Source organism: Saccopteryx bilineata, chromosome 7 (assembly GCF_036850765.1).
Source record: "Saccopteryx bilineata isolate mSacBil1 chromosome 7, mSacBil1_pri_phased_curated, whole genome shotgun sequence".
Taxonomy (NCBI): domain Eukaryota; kingdom Metazoa; phylum Chordata; class Mammalia; order Chiroptera; family Emballonuridae; genus Saccopteryx; species Saccopteryx bilineata.
In genome coordinates, this window is record NC_089496.1 from 10,318,209 (window position 1) to 10,326,116 (window position 7,908).

General features: G+C 34.0%; 1 pseudogene; it reads left to right on the plus strand.

Moving 5' to 3' along the window:
• Positions 1-5,636: 5,636 nt before the first annotated feature.
• On the plus strand, positions 5,637-5,838 carry LOC136311293 (small nucleolar RNA U3; annotated as a pseudogene).
• Positions 5,839-7,908: the final 2,070 nt, after the last annotated feature.

Below are 7,908 nucleotides of genomic sequence, written 5' to 3' on the forward strand. Positions count from 1 at the left end.
TTTACTTCTCCACCCTTCCTCTTCTCCCTTCTCTTTATCTTTCTCTTCCCATCCTGCAGCCATGGCTACATTGGAGCAAGTTGGCCAGGGTGCTGAGAATGGCTCCATGGCCTCGCCTCAGGCACTAAAATGGCTCCAGTTGCAACAAAGCAATCATCCCAGATGGGCAGAACATTGCCCCCTGGTGAGATTTCCAGGTGAATCCCAGTTGGGTGCATGCAGGAGTCTCTCTGCCTCCCTACTTCTCACTTAAGAAAAATACAAAATAATAATAATAATAATTGCCTACCATGAAAAAGAAAGAAATCTTACCTTTTGCAACAACATGGATGGACATGGGAACTATTATGTTAAGCAAAATAAGCCAGGGAGAGAAAGAAAAATATCATATGACCTCACTCATTTGAGGAATCCAATGAACAATGTGAACTGAGGAACAGAATTGAGACAGAGGAGAGATCAAAGGGACCAGAGGAAAAGAGAACAGAGGAAAAGGGGATGATAGGAGGGGATAAAACTGAAGGGAAGGGGAGAAAGGACACTATGAGGAGGGGGGCAAGGGAGATGTTGAGGGGAATACAGGGGAGGGGGATGCATTTGGGGCAACACTAGGATCTATGTAAACACAATAAATTAAAATCAATAAAAATAAATAAATAAATAAACCAGAAGGCAAAAAACAAACAAACAAAAAATAATTGCATAGTATCCAAAAAAAAACCCCCCAAAACAAAACAAAACAAAAAAGAAAAAAATGTAACAGAATCTAACTAAATTGGTTTAGGGTTATAATTAGTTTCATAATAGGCAAAGAAAATTGAAATAATTAATAATAAAACAATTTACTTTAGATTAGCTGAAAAAATATAGTTACACAAAACTATGCTGTGTAATTCCAGACTGTCCACCAGCATTCAATTTTCATGAATACTGGCTAACTTAAGACAATGTGAGAGTCCTTATTTCTCTGTTCACTATTTAAATCATTCAACATATGTTTTTATTTTTCTTTTGAAGTGATTACATTTCATAGAAGTTATTAAAATCTTACAAAAAGATCATGTAAAGATATCTTTTTTAGTAATGATATTTATAAAATACATTGACATAAATAGCAAATTGATGTTAGTAAAATACTATTAACTAAAATACAGATGTTGTTCTGATATCATCAGGCATTGCATGCACTTTTTTTTTTGTGTGTGTGTGTGTGTGTGTGTGTAGTTCTACAAAAGTTTATCACACTTTAGATTACAGATCACCACAATGAGAACATGGGACAATTCCAACACCACAAAGAAACTACCTTGTTTTATCCCTTAATAACTACATCTTTCTCCACTACTAAGCCCTGGTAATCACTTATTTTTTTTCTCTATTTCTGTTACTTTGTCACTTCCAGAATGTTATATATATGGAATCTTATAGTGTGTGATTAGAATTATTCTGTTCTACTTTTTTCATTTAGCACAACACCCTTGAGATCCATTTAATTTGTTGCATGTATCAAAAGTACACTTCTTTTTGCTGAGTAATATCACACTATACGGAAAAATTATGTTTATCTATTCATCCACTTGAAGGACAGAACACTTGGGTTATTTCCATATTTTGCCTATTACAAACTAAGCAATTATGATTACTTATTTATTATCCAGTTATTTGTTCTTAACTCTAAAAAAAATGACTTTCCAGCAATATATGAAGAATTATAGTTTATCTGCATATTTCCCAGTCAGAATATATTTATTGAGAACTATAACCTTTATAACTTAGAGAGGCAAACTATCAAATTGATTAGCTTATGAAGTGTGTAATGTAGAAATGTCCCTAATTGTCAGGGTCATAAAATTGTACTTCCAACATGTAATACAACCTGTAATGAATTATTTGAGTAAAAAATTAAAATCAATACTAAATAAATAAAGACTAGGAAGCAATGATTAAGTAAAATTCCCACATTTTATAGGAGATGAAAGTGTGACTTGAGGAACTGGTGCCTTCATTATTGTCATAAAACTAGACATGACAGAACTTGATTAGAACCCAGGTCTCTTGGCATTTCTCATATTTTCTCACTATATTACGGGGCCACTAATGAATAAATTCTATTTTATAACTGTTCTACCTAAAAATAGTCCCATGCTTTAAGAAAATCTTGTATCATAAAAATATATCAATTTCCATTGCCAAGAAATAGTTAGAATTGGGTTAAAATAAAAATTAACATCTACTACAATGAAATCAATTAAGAAAGTAATATGGTAATTTGAACATCTTCTTTGAAATAATAACATTATTAAAATATCAAGTGTGAGTAGCAATTTGAAAAATCAAATTATAGGCTTAGCAGCACTTTCCTCTTCCTGGTTGTGGGAAAGAGAAATGGATTAAATGTGCTCTGCCAGCGGCACCTTATTAAAACAGGTTAGGGAGACTGTGGGATCTGAATTCGCATCTATCTTTTCAAGTTTTCAAGCTCCAATTCTAAATGAGATATTTTACTAGTTTATTAATATTTGGTTTTAATATTTTAATAATTATTTGGTAAGTGTAAGAATGCCTTCAATTGAAATTAGTCAGTGTTCTCAAAAATTAATGCAAGTTAGAATTGAGATATGTACTTTTCTCAGACAAAAAAAAATTGATTACTCAGTCGTGGCCAGCTGGCTTAGCACCAGAGCATTCACCCAGCGTGTGGAAATTCTGATTCAATTCCTGGTCAGGGTACACAGGAGAAGCACCCATCTGCTTCACCCTTTTCCTCTCCTTTCTCTCTATCTCTCTCTCTTCCCCTCTTTCAGCCAAGGCTCCATTGGAACAAAGTTGGCCCGGGCATTGAGGATGGCTCCATGGCCTCTGCCGCAGGTGTTAAAATGGCTCTGGTTGCAGTAGAGCAAAGCCCCAGATGGGCAGAGCATCCTCTCCTAGTGGGCATGCTGGGTGGATCCCATCGGGTGCATGCAGGAGTCTGTCTGTCTGCTCCTCCCACTTCTCACTTCAGAAAAAAAAAATAAGTAAAAATAAAAATAATTGATTACTATATTTGGATCATTTTTATAAGAGTGTACACACTATTAAGTTTTTTCCCCTAAATCCAGAAAAGTTAATACCATGTAGTTATATAAAAAAATGTATATATATATATATATGTGGGAGGATGACTAGACCTAGAATAAATTACCTATAATAAATTATAGCATGTACTAAAAAAATCTCTATAATTAGCCTTGGCTGCGTAGCTCAGTTGGTTTGAGTATTATCTTGATACACCAAGGCTGCAGTTTGATACCTGGTCAGGGCACAGACAAGAATCAACCAAAAAATGCATAAATAAATAGAACAACAAATTGGTGTTTCTCTCGTTTTCTCTCTTTCCTGTCCTCTTTCAAAAATCAACAAATATTGATAAAAATTTTAAATACATCTATAATCAAAATAATGTGGTGCTAATGCATGAAAAGACAGAGATCAATGAAATATAATAAAAAATACAAAAATATAAAACCAAGTATATGAAAATATTTAGTACATACTAAGATTTTGGTATCAAAATAACTGAAGCAAAAGGGCCTGCTTAATGGTCCTGGTTCCCTTTGATTTCCAGTTTGGAAAGTACAAGATTATAGTTTTTACACCATATGCAAGAATTAACTCTAAAAGGAACAGAAATCTAAATGTGAAACATAAACTTATCCAAGTAGCAGAGAAAACCTTAGTGAAATTTTCTATTACCTGGTTGTGGAATAAGGCTATATAAGCAGAATCCAAAGTCTGATGCAATAAAAAATGATTGATAAGTTGGTCCACATAGAAATAATTTTAGATTACTTTGCACAGCAAATTAAAAAAATTAATAAATAAGTTGCATAAGTAACATAAAGACTACCTTAAATATATATATTTTTATATATTTGACATCATATATAAAAAAGTGACATAAATTTAGAAAACCTTTAGATATCATTTCTCAAATACTAGACAAAAATTTAGAAACTCGACATGCACTCTATTCATGAAGTTGTGAAGACACTTTGATATACTGTAGGCAAAATATAAAATAGTCCAACTCTTATGAAAGAGAGGTTTGCAATTTCAGTAGAAATATCTATACATTAATCTTTTGACACAGTCATCACATATCCATAATTTACTGTGAAGACAAGGCTTCAATAATACAAAAAATATATCTGTAAAAGATTATTCATTGTAACATTAATTTTAATGGCAAAAATTAAAAACTATGTAAATACCTAGACATAAAAACTTGATTAATTAATTATGGCATATAAACACAAAGGAATATTATGAGCTATGTGCAAAAAATACAGGAGTCCATGAGTTGATATGGAAAATGATTTCCAGGCTATATTGTAAAGTTTTTTAAAAAAAGGAAGCTAACAGGAGTCCAGAGTATGTATAGTATGCTCTTTCCACATAAGACAGAAATGAAAATAAGAAAACACCCAAGTATTTGTTAATTTTACAATAAGAAACATAGCAAGAAGATATATATATATACACACATATATATATAATATAAATTATATTGATTATTCACAGTGTGAAAGAGGAAGGAGTAAAAAAATGAGAAGAAACATTTCGCTGATTATATTATTTTCTACAGTTTAAAATTTTAAAAATTATATCAGTGCTCTACTTATTCAAAATAGAATTTTTAAAAGAATGAAAAAACAAAATCCCTAAAATGAATGCAAACTGACACAAACTAACCAACTGTATATATAAGGAATAAAACCTTCATTAGAGGGAAAAATACAATAAAATGTAATAAAAATAATAATTCAATTAAATTTGTAACAGTTTTTTTTACTAAATATTCTCAAACTAAAAAAGAAAAACAAAAAAGAAAACTCCAAATATGTTTTGAGCTTTTCTTTTTTCTTTTTTTTTTTTTTTTTTTTTTTTTTTTCATTTTTCTGAAGCTGGAAACAGGGAGAGACAGTCAGACAGACTCCCGCATGCGCCCGACGGGGATCCACCCGGCACGCCCACCATGGAGCGACACTCTGCCCACCAGGGGGCGATGCTCTGCCCATCCTGGGCGTCGCCATGTTGCGACCAGAGCCACTCTAGCGCCTGGGGCAGAGGCCACAGAGCCATCCCCAGCGCCCGGGCCATCTTTGTTGAGCTTTTCTTAATAGTTCTTTTATCTTATGTGTTTAACAGTTGTGACTATTTTCTATATATTATAATACTGAGAAAATGAGTAAATATAGTACTATGGTTAGAATCTGTTTTTCTCACTGTGGAGGAAGGGAAATACAAATATGTATCAGAAAAGACAAAATAATTGAGCGTTATCTATCATCTATCTATCTATCTATCTATCTATCTATCATCTATCTACCTATCATCTATCTATCCATTATCATCATCATCATCTGTCATCTATCTTCCCCTCCCTCACTTACCAGCTCAGTCCTTGAAATGGACTTGAAACTGGCATTCCATTATCAATGAACAGTCCTAGCATTCAGATAACCAAAATTTGTCCCCTAATTACCATTTCCTACTAAAATCCACCAAGATCTTGGAGAAATAGCTAATTCCGGACTGAGCAGCAAAAGTTAAGATGAAACTAGAATTATTTGTGTGTGTGCTAAAAAATTAAGAAGTGTAAGATTTCTATAGTTTGTTACTAGAGAAGTTTCTCTGATCGTGTAGAGTACCCGAAACCATGAGGAGGAGTTACAGTGTTCTCTCCTGAGCGTGAAGCCGGCTCTTGGTGTTGCTTGTACAACTGCCTTTTGCCATTGATGATCATTCTTCTCTTCCTTTGGGAGAGTAAGAGGGAGAGAACACAGTCTGAGTGGTATAAAAAAAATAAAAAAATATATAAAAAAATAAAAATAAAAAAAAATTAAGAAGTGTTCAAAATGTGATAGTAGTGTGTTACAAATAACACAGGGATCAACTGGAAGGTTGTTACTTCTGACCAAATATGGAACAATTTCATTTTAAACTTTAACTGAATAAGGACATAAATAAATTATAAACCATTGAATAAAATAAGAATCCATGACTGCATACTACCAAAGATATGTAAATAGATATTAAGAATAAAAACAAACTTATTTCTTACAGTAGAAATATCATCTATAAGTAGAGAAGGACACTACAGCTAGAATGTTACAATTTTGCATGATCACAATAGAGATTGATTCAGATGAAAAGTAAATAGTTGCTAAATTCAGAGGTGAAACTTTTGACAAAGAATGGGTTATTTACATAGCCTCAGATTATTAATATCAAAAATACATATTAATTACAAAAGAAAAATGTAAATTTATAGTAAATAAATAAGCCACCACTTAATAAAGTGATCAAAATGATCATTCTCACTAAGATCAAACATTCTGTGTGTCTAGACATGCTACTCTGAGGAGGACATAGCATTACCTATGTAGTTTCCCGGCACTGAAATGCACAACCTGAATCTAAATGTGAGGAAACACCAACAAAATCAATTTGAAGAAATTTCAAATAAAATAGCAGACCCATATTATTAAAAACCAAAAGAAAAGTCAATGTCTTGGACGACAAGAAATGATTTTTAAATTTTCTAGATTTAATCTCTCAAGATTAAAGAAAATTTAAGAGGTATGTCCAATAAATGAATACACAATCAGGATATGATCATGTTCTGGTAAAAATATCTGAAACATCTGAACCTGCAGAGAATTTTTTTTTTTTTTTGTATTTTTCTGAAGCTGGAAATGGGGAGAGACAGTCAGACAGACTCCCGCATGCGCCCGACCTGGATCCACCCGGCACGCCCACCAGGGGCGATGCTCTGCCCACCAGGGGGCGATGCTCTGCCCCTCCGGGGCGTCGCTCTGCCCAGACCAGAGCCACTCTAGCGCCTGGGGCAGAGGCTGAGGAGCCATCCCCAGCGCCCGGGCCATCTCTGCTCCAATGGAGCCTTGGCTGCGGGAGGGGAAGAGAGAGACAGAGAGGAAGGAGGGGGGGGTGGAAAAGCAAATGGGCGCTTCTCCTATGTGCCCTGGCCGGGAATTGAACCCGGGTCCCCCGCACGCCAGGCCGACGCTCTACCGCTGAGCCAACCAGCCAGGGCCCAGAGAATTTTTTTAAAGAATTTACTTGAGTCAAACAAAAGATACACCTGGAAGCAAGAAATTTACAGTCAGATCAAGGTTTCTGGGAGAATAACGGTAATCTATGCATTTGAGATTAAGGAGGGAACATAAGAAAGATTGCATTAAAGTGGGAGAAAGCAAGACAATTTTGGACTATAGGACAGTAGATTAAGTGCTCTCTTCAGGGTGCTCAGGAATGGGTCTGAAAGGAGACATTTCAAAGGTGTGTTAACTAAGATGTACAGAAATAACAGATAGGGCTTGCTTACGGCAAAGACAAGCCTTTTCCTAAAGTCATACTTAAAAAAAAAGAAGAAATTATATGGCTGAGATATGACTACCCGCCATGACCTACCCAGTTAGGAATTTATGATCAGATCACCCTGTGAGACTACTTTCCTTGGAATCCCCTTTCTATCCACATTAGGACAATTGAAAATGGAATGTAAAGCGTAGATAAAAAAAAAAAATAGAGATCATATTAAATTTCCTGAAATATAAGAGAAGTTTCTCATTTCTATAGAAATCATATTAAAGTGTTAAATGGCAAATATGTCATGATGTATGCAACCCCATTACAAATGCTTAAGAAAGTAATATGTAGAAAAATGATGAAGCAAATGAGACAAAATGTTAAACATTAGTGAATCTGGGTGAAAGGTATTTGACATCCCTCATTATTTTTGATTTGTTGCCGAACATTTCAGATAAAAATATTATGACTTTTGAATATGTTATTTCAATAAGGAGGGTTAGATTTTCTTTGACAGCAAATGTGTGTCAACGT